Source organism: Anastrepha ludens, chromosome 4, assembly GCF_028408465.1.
Source record: "Anastrepha ludens isolate Willacy chromosome 4, idAnaLude1.1, whole genome shotgun sequence".
NCBI lineage: Eukaryota > Metazoa > Arthropoda > Insecta > Diptera > Tephritidae > Anastrepha > Anastrepha ludens.
Window position 1 is genome coordinate 69,380,303 of NC_071500.1, and position 16,056 is coordinate 69,396,358.

A 16,056-nucleotide genomic window follows, 5' to 3' on the forward strand; every position below is an offset into this window, starting at 1 on the left:
CCGGCACAATTTTTTATAAGAGCGTACAATTGCTGGAGACGATATTGACATCATCGGCATTAACAACCGCGCTGTTAGCTTTGTTTTTTTTTTTTAAACTAGTTAAAGAAGCAAAACGAATAAGACTGGTGGTGAACGAGGACAAAACGAAGTACCTCCTGTCATCAAAGATATAGTTGGTGCACTCGTGTCTCGGCAACCACGTCACTGTTAACAGTTACGATTTCGAGTTTGTAAGATACTTCATTAATTTAGGAATCAGCATTGACACCGATAACAATGTCAGCCTGAAAATCCAACGTAGAATCTTTCTTATCAACAAGTGCTACTTTGGACTCAGTAGGCAACTGAGTAGTAAAGTCTAATTCCACTCTCGGCGAACGAAAATACAACGAAAACAAGCTCCATAAGAAATTGATGAAAACTGCACTATTTTTCTGAAGTAGCAACAAGGCCACTAAGTAAAAACCATCCACACAGCAAACCACACACACAAACAACAAAATCCACCATAAATAATATTTGTGATAAACGAAGCAATAAAACCAAAGAAAATGCAGAAGACCAAAAATAAGAAAAATTTTTTTTTAATAGCGGTCACCCCTCGGTAGGCAATGGCAAACCTCCGAGTGTTTTTCTGCCATGAAAAAGCTCTTCATAACATCTGCCTTTCGGAGTCGGCTTGCAACTGTAGATCCCTCCATCAAGACGCACACCACAAATAGGAGGAGGCGCTCGGCGAAACTCCCAAAAAGGGTGTACGCGCCAATTATATATGTATAATCTGTATATTTACAAAAGCACATATTTTCATAACTGCAGGAAACATACACAAACATAGCACGTTTTTCCTCACCTATTCAATATACGGACACTGCGCCAGAACACATATCAAACACCAAATCATGCGGCGGCCAGGAGAAGTATCCACGCTTTCCCCATGTGCCACGTCTGTGCTTTCAGCAATCGAGATGCGCGCTACGCACTTCCGAACATACGCACCTCCCTTAACCCTTGTTAGTCACATCAACAACACTCCACTACTTGAAAAAAATCGCAAACTACATACTTCTAGTGCATAAGGATTCCATAAAAATCATGTGTATTCAAGGGGATGCCGATATTCGCTGAAACGAGAAAGTTGATGGGCTTACTAAAGAAGACACCAAACAACCTTTGCATCTATTCATCACTGCTACAAAAAATACAATCCCATTGGAAAAACGCCAATATATTCATTATACGGTAAACTCAAAATATTTGCTCCCCGTCAAATTGGACCCACACTCACAACACATGCACACCTTTCAAAAGACTCCGCAATACAAACCTGCGTTTTTTTGAGGCTCTACTGACAACACTGTTCTTCACCTTCTGGATGTATGTGCGGGGCTCAAATTAATAAGAAATGAAGGTTGATTTAATACCAAACCATCATCTTACCACCACTGCTTTCATACACATATGGGTGCAACCGAGGGTGCTAGATTACAATGTTTGGTCATCTGAAGTAAAATTGTGAGAGTTATTTGGCTGTCACGTCATAGAGGATTCGGCGCCAGAATTCTGCCCGCAAGAAAGTGACATGAGCACTGGTGCGTTGATTTTTTCATATATCATCAACATAGTAACAATTTTTTTGTTACATTAGCAAATCAGCTGAATCCTTCAAAATCGCTGAGAGCCGGTTAACAGTCTGATTTTGACCACACCTTCTTAATTGTTTCACCATGGGAGCAACGAACTTCAAAGCCAGTGTAAGAGTAGCCTCGTATTAAAGCACTTTGAGCGAAAAAAGTCAATATTTTAGCATAAAAAATTTGATAAACTCGAATAGAAAATGTTTTATTAAAATTTTATAGTTTTTTCTAATTCGCAATATTTTCTATTTTTTTCTAACTTAAAACCCATTTGAAAATTGTTGTCCAGCATTTCGCAAATTTGTGCGTGTTCACATTCTCATTTTGATTTAACTAAAAAATAGTTGAATAATGAATATAGCCATTAAAATTAAATTGTAATCAATTCATGAAAAACTACTGTCAGACTTAATAAGCGGCGCCAATGTCAACCACAAACACATTAATATCATTTTTTCCTACAAACGTTTTTTTTTTTTTTTTTTATACTTTTTGAAAGCTGTTAAAACTTCCCCAACCGCATGCCACAAGAGCTAGGGCAACAAGAATCCGCCACAATGACTAATCAGTCCAGTTTAATGCTTCGTTTCGAGCATCTTTACCTGCGAATCTGTTCGAAATGTTTGCTACTGTAAAAAAAGCCGGAATATTAAATTTATGCCAACGTCTTCGCAAATAAGTTAATGTATGCAAAGTTTTAGCTTAACAAAAACAAAAAAAGAGTTTGGTGATAAAAAAAGTTATACATATTTAAAAACTATATGAAAGCGAATGAAGAACTACAAAATTGAAGCAATGACTTGAAAGCTTATATGAAATAACCTTCTAGATAGTAAAACAAAAGGCCAGAAACTCATGCTAAGGCTTGGCTATGCAAAAAAAAACGTCATATATCTAGAAAATTAATATATAAAAAAATACGCTTTTTCAATGAAAGCGTGTTGGGTGCGAATGAGTAATTTAAAATTTGCCAATACATACAAGGGATGTTGCGAATGTCGAATTTTTGTGACGCGGATGTTAAGTATTTTTGAAAATGAATTCAAGTAACTTAGGTAATTTATAATATATAAACGAAAAATCGAAAAGTTGATAATATTTCATTATGTCTATTTCATTTAGCACTTAATTTGACGACACACCATCCCTCCACACACAACCTCCCAGGTAGCCATGAAATGCCGTACATCTAATGTAATGAGACATTTCGCCCAAATGTAGCAATGATTACCTATCATTATGACATCGAGGGGGATTATAGAGCCGATGTACTAGCGAGAACCGGCACCATCCTTCCTAACGAGAATACTGAAAATTACGTTGGGATACTCCTGCAAACATGAAAGCTACTTCTTATTGAGAAATTTCTTCTTCAGTAGGATGCATCGAGGATTTTCATATAAACAATTCCCATTAATAAAATGGAATGTAATGCATTTGAGACGGTGCATATGTCCGGGAAATACTGAATATTTTTTTACATCTAATGTCTCTTTTTTTATCATAGCAACGGCTACTTTTGCGGGGAATCGCTTTCTCACAAATTTTAACTATTATTATTTTTATGCGAATTGAGACAACGTTCAACATTTTTGAATTACTCCTGATTTTAGGTATCCTCCGTGGTCTGAGACCTATAAGCAAGAATACTTGTAATTTTCTGTATAACTTTTACTTGTATAATACCATATATTCGATGGGCAGCGGACTGCGGCTTGTTGGTGAATACTCAACTCGTTTGAATAGTGGGCGCTCCGTTGGTGCCTTCTGACAAGGTGAAGTACCTAGGACTAATCCTTGACAGTAAGCTAACGTGAAAGCCCAACATTGAGGAGAGAATAAGAAAGGCAACAATCGCCTTGTATGGATGCAAGGGAAAGTTGTGTTTTGGCTCTATAATACCATAATAAAGCCAATCTTGTTATATAGATTCGTTGTTTGGTGGAACTCACTGCAGAGGATGAGGATCAGTTAAAAAGCTAGAGAGAATTCAAAGGTCTGCACTCATTGGAATCAGTGGGGCGCTTCGAACTACTCCTATATACGCATCAATATTCAGCGCTTGCGCCGACTGGCCCACGTCCGGCGTGGCAAATGGCAAGTTAGAGAACAACGACGTACGGAAAGGCCATACATATCTCCGATGGAAGGACGAAGTTGAGGAAACCCTAACATCGCTTTGCATAACAAACTGGGTAGTGATTCTTAATCAGGCCATATACTTAAGTAAGTAAGTAAGAAGTAAGTAAGCAATCCACAAACAAAATTCCTTTAGCACCCCAAAACACTGATAACACATTTTGGCCGATGTCCGGACACAAACTCGTTTCGGAGCTGAATAACCAGCTTCACACCTTGTTTTTATTTAGGATCATGGTACTATACCCAAGTCTCATCCATAGTTATGAATCGGCGCACAAAATCCACTCTATCCTTTCAAAATCGCTCTAAATGTTGCTGAAAGAGTCGCATTCGATGGGTTTTTGTTCCATTGTTAGCAAATGTGGCACCCATTGTGCATACAGCTTTCTACAGCCCAATATTTCAATCAAAATATTGCTTATACTGCCTTATGAGATGCGTAGGGCTTATACTAAATCTCTTTCAGTTATTCGACGACTTTCCAATACAAAATCCTGTATTTTTTTACTTTGAATTGAATAAATTCCAAACTAAATTTATGGCCTTTTTAATTGGTTACACTTCGAGTGCTGGACCCTGTATTATATAACTACCACTTACATACCTTCCACCTCCAATTTGTGGTGTGTGTCTTGATATTTTTCATTGACATGAGTTTTGTCGAATACTTGGTTATAAGTTTGTTTTCCAACAAAAGAAAAAATGCCTGCAGTCTCCAGCGCTTTAAGACACGCTTATTAAGGGGTGCGAATTTTCCACAGTGTATTTCTTGCTGGAATCAATCCCGAAACGAAGGGCGTGTAAAAATTAATAGGTGACCATAACTAAGTCCGAATATTCCATTATTTAATTCCTCCTGCATATGTTTCGAAATAATTTAAAACATTAAAGATGTATAAATATGCATAAACAAACAATAAATATATTATTTATGAATACACAAAGCAAAAACTTATAAAAGAGCAAACTATCAAAAATTGTGTATGGGTTATGAATGCTAAAAATAACACCCCAAACTAGTAGATCATAAATAATCGATATGGGCCAAAGGTGGCTTATAAACTTCCGCAATTGCACATATTTCGAGTTTTTCAAAATCAATAGCCGAAAAAGTTTTGTATTGTAAAGACCAAAGTTTTTGGAAGTGCAGGTGTACTTTTAGAAAATCATAGCGTGTGAATAGCTGGTAAAGAATAAAGCACATAATCTTGTTCGAAAATTGGATAATTCGCCCACCTGCCTTGCATAGGTATGCGCGCACATGTCAGCCATTGTGCGAATTCGTGACATGTTCTATCCTATAGTAATTTATGCTTACATACTAATTTATCTCAATGCAATTAAAAGTGTATCACATTGCGAGTGCCGACACGGAACTATTGAATATTGTCAAAGGGGAGCAATATTTATTTGAGATTAAAAGCAAAAGTGCGCGAAACAAATAAATAAAGTTATGAACTACATTAATGGTCAAACCGCTTTGAATTTAATTTCCAAGGTGTACATATGACCGTGCATGTCAACGATTACAATCGACATATGTAGCAGTACAGACAAAAATTAATGAAAAATGTGGCAAGTCAAGCTGAAGTGGTTTCTAAGTGGCCACATACCTTCAAATGACAGGCTAAACACCACAAATTATGACATTCTGTGGGTTATTGGTGTGAAAGGAACAAGAATTCAGCTAATGAACGTGCCCGTAGAGTACAAGACTAATGGTTTTTCAATTCAGTTTACAGCATTTGCTTTTACTATGCGACTTCTGTTTTTATGATTTGGAAGGAACTCAAGACAAGAATTCAACGCATCAGTGAAACTGCAATGGCTCCGATGTGGTATTAAAATTTCTGATTGGCGAACACGTCATAGGGAAATTGTACATCGTGACTTCACCGTAATGATGGACAGAAATGGAGTCTTTGGTCCAATGGTCTGAATTTCATTGTTGGAAACATTTTAGCCAGTAGCCGCGAGACTACCTACCGATTTATAACCAGCGTCTTCATTCCACTTTATTTAAGATTAGATGTTTTTATTTACAACGAAGTTTCACTTAAAACTACAAATTCCTATACAAGATACAATTGTTAGGGTTAGGTTAGGTTAAATGGCTTCACTAGCTTGGGTCCCACTTGGACAAATATTCAAAATTCGTCCGTTGTGATGCCATACAGGGGAGAGGAGGGAAGGAAGAAGGAACCTTGGAATTAGAGGAGGATGACCAGTAGGTGTTGAGATGACTCCACATCGTTCTCAAGACAGCTTCTGCAGAACAGACTTGAAGCAATCCCAAGTCTCACAGCATGAACACCTAACGGACAATGTCTGGTATGGATACCCACTAAACTTGAGAGCTGGGGCTTTGTTAGCCTTAGGAGTTCCATCGAGCGTCCCTGAACTACCCATGGCCAGAAGGATCTCGCGACCTTGCACGTTGGCGAACTAGCCCAGCGCTCGCTGAGTTGACTCGAGGCCCATCTTTCCAGGAGCAGACCACAGGTTTTTAAGGGAACCCCAATCCTCTCATTTCGCAACGAAACTGTCTCTAAAGTTGCCTGTCCATCCAGCTCATCAGCCCAGCAGTTTTCCTTTATGGCGCTGTGACCGCGAACCCAAATGAGCCTGATATCGAAGTATTCGGATGCAATCGAGAGAGAAGCCAGACATTCACCGACCAATCTCGAAGCACAAACAACGAGCTCAAGGCCCTATTTGCCGCTTGGCTATCGGAGTAAATATTTACTTCTTTAACGGTAGAGATACAATTGTTACAACTATTCAAAATATTGAATTTAAAAAAATTTAGGCGTCCAATACTCTTGCCATCGTTTCGGTGGTCTATTGGCGATTGGTTCAATATTCATAATCTTTAACCAAAAACCTAAACACAAAAAAAAGTGAAATTGACAATATCATCATTTAATAGGGTCCTTGATCCGCACTCGCCTCTGTGCATCACTGAATTATTGAATATAACATCATATGAGAGCGACCCACCTGCGCGATTTTGGTGAATGATTTTCTATGACAGGAGCTTTTTTTTTCGGCTGTGATTTTATTCATTTGATTTTATTTTAACACAACAGTCATTGGCTATCTTTCGGCGCAATAAATAACTCGGACATACATAGCATGCAGCTTCAAATTCAAGAAATGCAAGTTAAATATTTTTATTTCTATATTTTTCTCTTGGGTATTCAAATAGGATTTTAAAAATAGTAGTAATAATTTACAAATCCATTACCTCCTTGTTATAAAAAATGTATCATGCAGCATTCGCAAAACTGGTGTAAAAAAGAAGTAGGGCATCTGGCATTATTGCGATTGTTCGGCACTTTAAAACGGGGACTGTCACAATTAATTTAATGAGAGCAAAGAAACAGTGCAAAGAACCAAACGTAATAAATTAAAATAAAATTTCAGTCGTGTTTTGTTGAATAAAAGTCCGAAGTATTGTATAAACATGGGTAGACAGCGCGAACAAAGCTAAATTCAAGTCAGAAATTTAATTATTAGTCATCATGAAAAGAGTAAAACCGTTCGGGAAATAGCAGAAATAGTGAATAGGCCTTGTTGGACTGTTATCAAAAAAACAAAATCCGTGAAAAGGAAGAAGAAATTGGGACGACCAAAAATTTTCGGATGCAGATGAAAGACAAATTAAGAAAAGTCCAAATTTGAGCGCGCCTAGCCTCGCAACAAAAGTCGCCCAACACCCTAATATTAACTACAACCCCGAAACTAATTATTATAATGGAAAGAATTATTATAATAGAAGAGGTGCACGAAAAAAACCTTTCATCAACGGAAATAACCGACACAAGAGAATAAAATTCGCAAAGCGTCATGGGGAAAAGGATTTCGAGTTCTGGAATCACGTTTTTTTACAGATGAAAGCAAGTTTAACATATTTAGGTCAAATGGACAATCATATGTGTGGAGAAAACCTAAGAGTTGCTGCGGATAGCTACATGCGGATAGCTACAAGACCAGCGGGCCTCAAGATAAATGAAGGAAAAACCAAGAGCATAACACGATCCTTTCAAGATAGTCACATCAAAATCGGAAGTTATGATTTTGAATTCATACAGAAATTTAAATAGCTGGGCGTAATTCTCAGTGTAAATTAAGATCCGTCCTTTTCAATACAAAATCGCATTGAGGCGCTAACAGAGTATATTTTGGGCATATCAAACTTATGAAATCTTCTCGATATCAAAGGAACTGAAACTGCAGATGCACAAAACTATCATAAGACCAGTTCTAACCTAAGTTTGGGAAACGTGGTGCGATAAAGCTAATCACGGGAATTTCTTGATGCGATTTGAAAGAAACATTCTAAGGAAAATATCTGGTCCTATACGATTAGACGGTACGTACCGTATAAGGCTTAAGCACAAACTCAGTGTTTTTATCGCGGAGCGAAATGTAACGCGGTTTAAAAAGTCGCAGAGTTTACGTTGGTATGGACACGTCCTAAGAATGAGCAGCGAAAGAATGACCAAACAAGTTTTTAAAACGAAACCAGAAGGGGCGAGAAAGAGAGGCCGACCACGGCAAAGATAGTTACAAGACATAGGAGATGATATGAGAAACCCGCAACATAGAACGACAGCGGTATACAGAGATAAAGGGGGGCATATTTTAGAGAAGGCAGTGGGCCACCCAAGACTATAATGGCGATATGATGATGAAATAAATATATAGGGGCTATTAAGAGTATTCAAATTTATTTTTTATTTTAAGTTCTACTGCTCTGATTTTAATTTACATGAATGGATACATCACATCAGGACAAATAAAATGAGGGATCGCGAATGATGCTAATAAATGAAGTCAACAAATTGAAAGTTTTTAGTTAAATCTATTTGAAACAGTTAATGGCATTTTGTTTTAAATGAAATCCTTTTTGTTATTTAAGTTTACTAAACTTAAAAAAAAAAATCCATAATTCGGCCAAAAATCTCCGTATAGAGGTTAAAGTTTTTTGGTCAAATATACGATTTTCTTTTTGGAAATTAACAGCATTTTGAAAAAAAAAAATTGTTTGTGATATATACGAAGGCGGTTCAATAAGTAACCGTGTTTGACGACAGACGTCGTTCCTGAGGAAAGTTGATGTTAGCATCGTGTGCTTTCATCTATCAAACGACGGCAAAAAAATTTCATACTGACTGATGTCTTACCTTGGGTTTGGCAGCTATTCGAGTAAGACGTGTTTCGTGATTTTCGCTAAGATGGAAAAAGACCAGTATCGTTCGGTAATTCGCTTTTCGTTTTTCTATGGGAAAAAATGCAAGGAGATAAAAGCAAAGCGCTAAATTTTAAATATTTTAAATGAAGATTTTGGCGCATGTTTTACATTGCCCTATAGGTATATGTACATACATTTAAATATATACACACTTGAATGACATCGGAAAAATACAATGTTTTTTCTATCGAAATAGTTTTGTCACGTAAGTAATATATTAAATAAAATCACCGATGAGTTCTTTGAAAAATTATATAATTTTCAGTGGAAAGATATATTTATCATAAGCTTTTCACAAATGTTGGCTCCAGCTAAGACCCTGCGTCACGCACACACAGGGTGCTACAAAATCTTAGAATTAATAGAGGTTTGTGTATTGGCTAAATTCGAAAAACCGAATTCCAAGCAAACTTTCGCATTCATTGTTACAACTAATCGCCATCTATACTTTTCAGATGTTAATACGTGTGTAGGCATGAGTGTTAATTATGAAGTTTACACTGGTGGCGAAACAATATACGCTTAGCCTTCGTAAGTATTATATCACACTGTCAGATCTTCCTACGGAGGCTTCAGAGAACTTTAATGTTCTCTGGAGGTTGCGAACTTAAAAAAATTAAAACAAGAACAAGAAAAAACGGTGAAACACTACAGCCGAAGTATAATAGTACGAAGCTGTTAGTTGTGCCAAGGTCTTGGGCTATTCTACCAGATCGATCGAATTCGGCAAATTATATTGATATTTTGTAAAATAATGCTATGTTGCTTTTGCAACAGGGGAATTACCGCTAATTTGGCGCTTTCAACAGGAGAAAGATCATAAGCACTCGGTTGCTGCAACAAAAACTGTATTTCCTTACTGATAGCATTCCAAGTTTATTGTAACCAACACAATATAGTATGTAAATCCGTTTTTCAAACGTTGTTAGAAAAAATTGGAGAAACAAATAAATTAGTGAAAATTAAGTGTTATGCTTTTTAAATATGTATAAACACAAACATCGATTAAAAAAATCGGTGAAATGAGCCTAAAACCTCACTAGTACCAAATTGCCTTTGTAAAATTCTTTCAGTCAAAGTATTATAAATCCCACACTTTTCCTCTGATTTGCTTAAAATTACGGAACGGTCAAACTTTTTAAATCTGCAAAAACCACCAAAATCACTTTGTCTTTTTAGTTTTGCTTTGCTTTCTTGCTATTGCTTCTAAGAGTTCGAGTTTTGTTTGTTCTCTTTCCTCCTTATTCTTCTTTCTTTCCTATTTTTTCTTTAAAATCTCCAACACTTGGCTGTGGTATGCCTTCATCTCCTCCGTCATTCCCGAAAGTCTGTTTTCCTTTTTGTCAGCTGCAATTTTTCAGTTTTACGCTGTGAAACAATTCGGAATATCATCTGCAGAACAGAAATATATTGTCAATATAATTCATGAGCAGAAGTAAAGCGGTTTCGGATTGGATATTGCAGGGAAAAACGGTGATTGCGGCGGATCATGATTCAATTACAGGAAGTTAGGTAAGTAAGCAGCTCCCCTTTGGAAAATCGGCTCCCTTTTGAAAACATGTTGCTTCTTTGCAAATATACGTACATGTTTTATAAAAAAACTTTTAAATTCCAATAAAAATTTGGTGAAAATTATGGTCGGCAACATTGTCTCCATTTTCACGCTTTGTCTTGTTATTATTCGATGAAAATCATTAATCTAATTCTAATTATTCGAGTAGACTATAATAATTACTAATTCGTATATTATATAATACTACAATAAAAAGGAATTATTTGCTAAATTAATGCCTTTTTTCATATTTTAGGTCTATCATGTCTTTTATCTAGTGATAATAATTTGAAGCCGGCTTTCTGCTGCAGAGAGTCACCGGTTTGTGAATTTTCTTACATGTAAGCCTACATGAGACATTTGCAAAAACTCTTCCACTCCCTAACTAAGTTGCTTAAACCACTTAGATCTTTTTAAGAAAGTAACTAGTCCCTCCAGTCAGACATTATACAAATTTTCCAAGTTTTCAAAGCAATAATCGCCAAGATATTTGGCACGGCTTGTTTGCCTGCAGGGCATTCACAGAGACTCAATTTCTTCTTCATACAACTCCAGCCATTGGGAGGTACACCCATTCTACTGGCTAGAGTGCCTATAGTGCAATGACCCGTTATTGCACTTGTGAGGACGCTGGTAGTTTACCTGTTGAATCTAAGCAGACATTTTTTTCTTTTAAGTTTCAGTTTTGGCAACTGAAGACTCGGTACTTTATCTCTTCCAGTGAATAGAGTATCGGTATTGGCCGGGTTTACCATTATACCGTTTGAGGTCGCTCACTTAAAGAGTTCCCTTAACGCTGATTGCATGAGCCCGCTGATAGTCGAGAGAATGTAATCATTGGCAAAATGTTGATAAGTTCTATTAGATTAAAATATTTTTAAATAAATTGTTTTTAAAAGTTTTTATTTGCGTGTGTTCACAGACGCGCAAGTGCAGCGGTCAAACACTTACATGAGCAAGTCCTCGTACTTTACGTCTGCAATTACACGTAAGTTGTGTTTGTGGCTTAACAATTTTTAAGACTTTTGGTTTACAGACTGCAACGTTCGCACATCTACAGGAATAATAGCAGCGTTCCAACACCAATACGAGCAAGTGCGCCCATTTTCCACATTTTTCCGCCACGACGCACAATGAGGATTAACCATAGAAAAGGCAATTATTGCCCGATTTTAATAATATTTATCACGAGTATTTTACGTAATTGATTTCGGAAGAGATTGTCTAGGTCCAAATTTCAATTTTTTTATGGGAAAACACTCCCTTGACACTCCCTATGTGAAAAATCGGAAAAATTTAAAAAATAAGAAATTGTATGTACGAAACCGAATGTGAGGCATTTTTTTATTGTAGTTCTAATCAACGAGAATACATCCCGTCCAGTACACAGATTTTCAGCGCCCTTTAAAAGATGAAATCATCCCCCAACTACCTAAAACTAACTTGATATGGAACAATTTAGGAACTTTACAAGCTAAACCTGGGCACTTTACATTCAATTATATGACTGGTTTTACATGCCTTCCCCAGTACACAAAATTCTGTAGTTAAACATTTTGGAGTACCCCAATAGGAATGTTTACAGAAGAAGCGCAGGAGTTACGAAATAAACATTTGAAAATGTTTCTAGAATTTAATATCCGTAAATGCAGCAGAACATTGACCAATATGGACTTAATGAACAAACTGTTGATTTCCTCCGATCCATATCTCGCAACTTTAAGACAAACGTTTCCCAAACAAAAATTATCGATGAATGAAGAAGCAATTTATAAATTACATTGTTATGTTTGTACAGTTGAGGAAATTAGTTTCTAGCGTTTTGGGTAGTTGGAGGATGATTTCACCTCATAAAGAGGGTTGGAAATTTGCGTACTTGCCGGGATGTATTCTCGTTGATTTGAACTACAATAGAAAAATTCCAAGCCGAATTTGAATACATACAATTTCTTATGTTTAAAGTGTTTTCCGAATTTTTCACAAGGATACATATTAAAAAAAAAAATTCAAATTCGGGCCTAGACAATCTCTTCCGAAATCATTCACGAGCATTTTAAGATAAAAATTATTAAAATCGGTCAATAGTTGCCTTCTCTAGGATTTATGAACAAAATTTGTCGAAAAATCCCCTTTGTGCGGCGGACGCAAAGAACGAGAAATGTTGTCCCATTGCTCCTGTATGCCGGATTGGTGTGTAATATTCTCCGACAGTAGGAGTGAGAGTCGAGCGGCGAATCTTCTGGTTGCCTGTCGCGGTTGGAGCTTTCCGATGTCGAATATTCTTTGCGTAGTTAGATGTCCGTTTTTTGCTGCACAGAGGCGTATGCGTAATTTGTTGGATCCTCGGATTGTACGTACATCTAAAACACTAGAAGCGTGTCACAATATGATCGATATGGTTTCACGTTTTTAAATCAGGAGACAGCCACGTAGCTTAGTGTATATTTTTATGATTGAATCTGGTGCTGCAAACTACCATGTTTCGCGCCGCAGCGAAGTTGATCAAACTCTGTTCGTTACCGGATATTTCGTTTTGCAGGCTGAAATTCGCGACTGTGGGTGCAAAAATGGAGGGGGCAGCGTTCATAGAAACGTTCCAGGCGCTCATAGAAGCAGTCTTTGGTCGCATCGTCCTTCCCTTCCGTTGGGACGTGAAAAATCTCGCTTTGATGCAGATAATTGCGGGACGACAGTACTAGGCGACGAAATCTCTCCCCCACAATAAATCCAACACCGAATTTGCGCTCCTTTACAGGTCAGCCTTGTGGCCAGGTTGAATGCTCTTTTTGCCGTGCCCCGTCCATCGCATCTCTTGAATGGCTTTTTTGCTCTCACGAGGATATCAGCTAGCTGGACAGAAGCACCTTCCCTATTAAGGGACGGACATTCGAGGTGAATGCCCTCAAATCATAGTCCTTAGTTCGTTTGCAGAACTCGTCGTCAAAATAAGCAGTTCTCATCCGAGGCTTTGTTGTATATTTCATTGGGGAAGAAATGCAGCTAAATTCGTTTAATCAAAAAAATAACTTTGCAAATCGAATTGGTAACTTTCGTTGAAAAAATATAGTTAACCAAGTAACTTTTGTAGAAGAGAAATTTGTTTTCTAATTTCTAAAAACACCTATTAATTTTTAAAATTTATGTTTATAATTTTTTTGGTGCCTGGTACTTAATTAAGTACATCTTCAAGGAAAATTCTTTATGATATTGGTTCTCTGTCAGGAACTACTATATGCCTCATATGTACATATATGTATGTTTGTAATGTAAATTATTTTATGCTTGGCCCACTGTTGCTGTTACCATGCTTAAGACCACAAGAGCAAAACGCTTACCTGATAGTTGGAAGAAGAACTAATACAACATATTTATCTACAAATAAGCGAGACAGGCGGATAAACAGCGTAAAGGAGAATGGTAAATGAAAACAATCGGAAATTATGTGCTTTTCTTTCTCATCACGTTATCACAACAAAATCAGGAAGAACAGAAGAAATGCTCAAATTAAAAATAAACTCAGAGGCACGACGAAATGGACAAATAAGCAAAGGGAAAAATAATTACCAGCACAACAAATGGCTGTGACAATGAAAAAGCGGAAAAATGGCAAAGCTTAAAGAGAGGCACGCAAAAAAAACAATGTAGAGAGGACAAAGTACCAAAAGCAAGAGCAATTGAGAGGGAGAGCGAGAGAGAGAGAGAGAGAGTAATAAGCTATCACACTGGGATTTTCCAATAGCGACGATGAGCGGAAGGAAATGCCGAGCCATTCGCATCGATTTGGAAAATTGGATGTGTGCGAAGGTTAGCCAGAGAGCCATTTGTCATTTGTTTTTACTTTCGCATGTGTTCGTCTATTGAATTCGGTGTCCGCTTCCGATGTGTGTTGTGGAAAACTTGCGACAACTGAGGGACACCAAAGTTTAGTGGAGTAACGGCCACAGCTGCAATCGGACGTCGGTAGAGCTCAGCTACGAACGAATGTGTTGGGGTGCTCCCAAAAGTAAAGGCAAAGTCAGGCAAAAATAATCCAAAAAGAACAAAAATTAAGAAAATATCTATATTTTTGGGGAGAAGATATATAAAAAAAAGTGGTTTTGCCTTGAAAATTGGCAGCAAAACACAATGCAAGAAAGTAAAGAGTTTTAGCACGAAAAAGAATTAAATATATAAAAAATCAGTAATTACAGTGAAAAAAAAGAAATATATACTAAGGGCAGTGAAAATATTTGAGTGAAGAATATATATACTGAACGTGTATATGTATGTATGTATATACTTACGCGTGGTCAAAAACCAATTTCAAATTAAAATTTTAGAACGATTTTCGAAGAAACGACGAGCTAACGAATGTGCTGAAAAGGTAAAAATAAGTCAACAAATTAATATACTTATACTAAATGATAGAAGAGTGTGAAGGCCTACTTAACCACATACCTACATATGTACAAACATATTGGCAGTGGGAACGAAAAAAGTCAATTTCTGTTTGACAAGCGAAAGGGTGACATTAGCAAATATACGAAAAAGTATGTGTATGTGCATCCTTAGTTTTTCATTGAATAGACAGCTTTGAAATTTGTATTAATTGAATAGTTTTTACACTACAACTAGCGATATTTTTTTAGTTTGAATTAATAAAGTGTGTGAAATTTGATTGGGAATTGTTGGGCATATGTGCATATATGTTTTATACGAAATAGTATGAGACCTTAAAAACCAACCGCGGCCAGACAAACAAACTTTATAAAGTGGAAAGGAAAAGAAAAATGATGTAAAAACAATGCGTTCTACTTTTGAAAAATAATGAAATAATAAGAATAACTATTGAATACAAATTCCTTTACAAATCTGAGACACGGAGAAATCAGACACACATACTTATATATGATTGTATTTAAAAGAAATGTAATCTCCCACTTTTTAATGTGAGCAAAAAACATTAAATAACATACATTAATAAAAAACTTCCCTGCTGATTCTACGGATGCTTACTGAACTCACATTTTAAAGCTATGTTTTATACATAGGTACACATGTATGTGAACATACATATATTTCTGCTCAAACGATTTTATGAATTGTGAAATGACAAAGTGTGAGGAAATGTGTCCAAGCGAATAACGAATACTATTGTACAATATAATATAGGAGTTAAAGTGCGCGTATGAAGCAAATAAATATCTAACATACAACAACAATATTATAATTTGTACAAAATGCAATTGTGAAAATATCTATGCAAAAATGTCTCCTCACTCATCTATGAAAAGCGAACGAATGAATAAAAAGGGAAGGGGCGATCAATCAATAACGACAAATTAATAACTTTCCAACCCTTCGAGACAACACCAAAAGCTAAAACAACTACAACGTATTTGTCAAAATACTAAACGAATGTAATAGAAAATGGAAAGAAGCGAAAAGGATGTATGACTCTAACAAAAAGAGTGAATAAGGAGCAC

General features: G+C 36.6%; 1 long non-coding RNA gene across 1 annotated transcript in view; it reads left to right on the forward strand.

Moving 5' to 3' along the window:
- The first annotated feature begins 14,504 nt into the window (after positions 1–14,504).
- LOC128859722 (uncharacterized) overlaps positions 14,505–16,056 on the forward strand; it is a 70,731-nt gene continuing 69,179 nt past the window's right edge. Inside the window, exon 1 of the long non-coding RNA XR_008454187.1 lies at positions 14,505–14,954. This is a non-coding gene — a long non-coding RNA (uncharacterized LOC128859722). The remainder of the gene's footprint in view (positions 14,955–16,056) is intronic.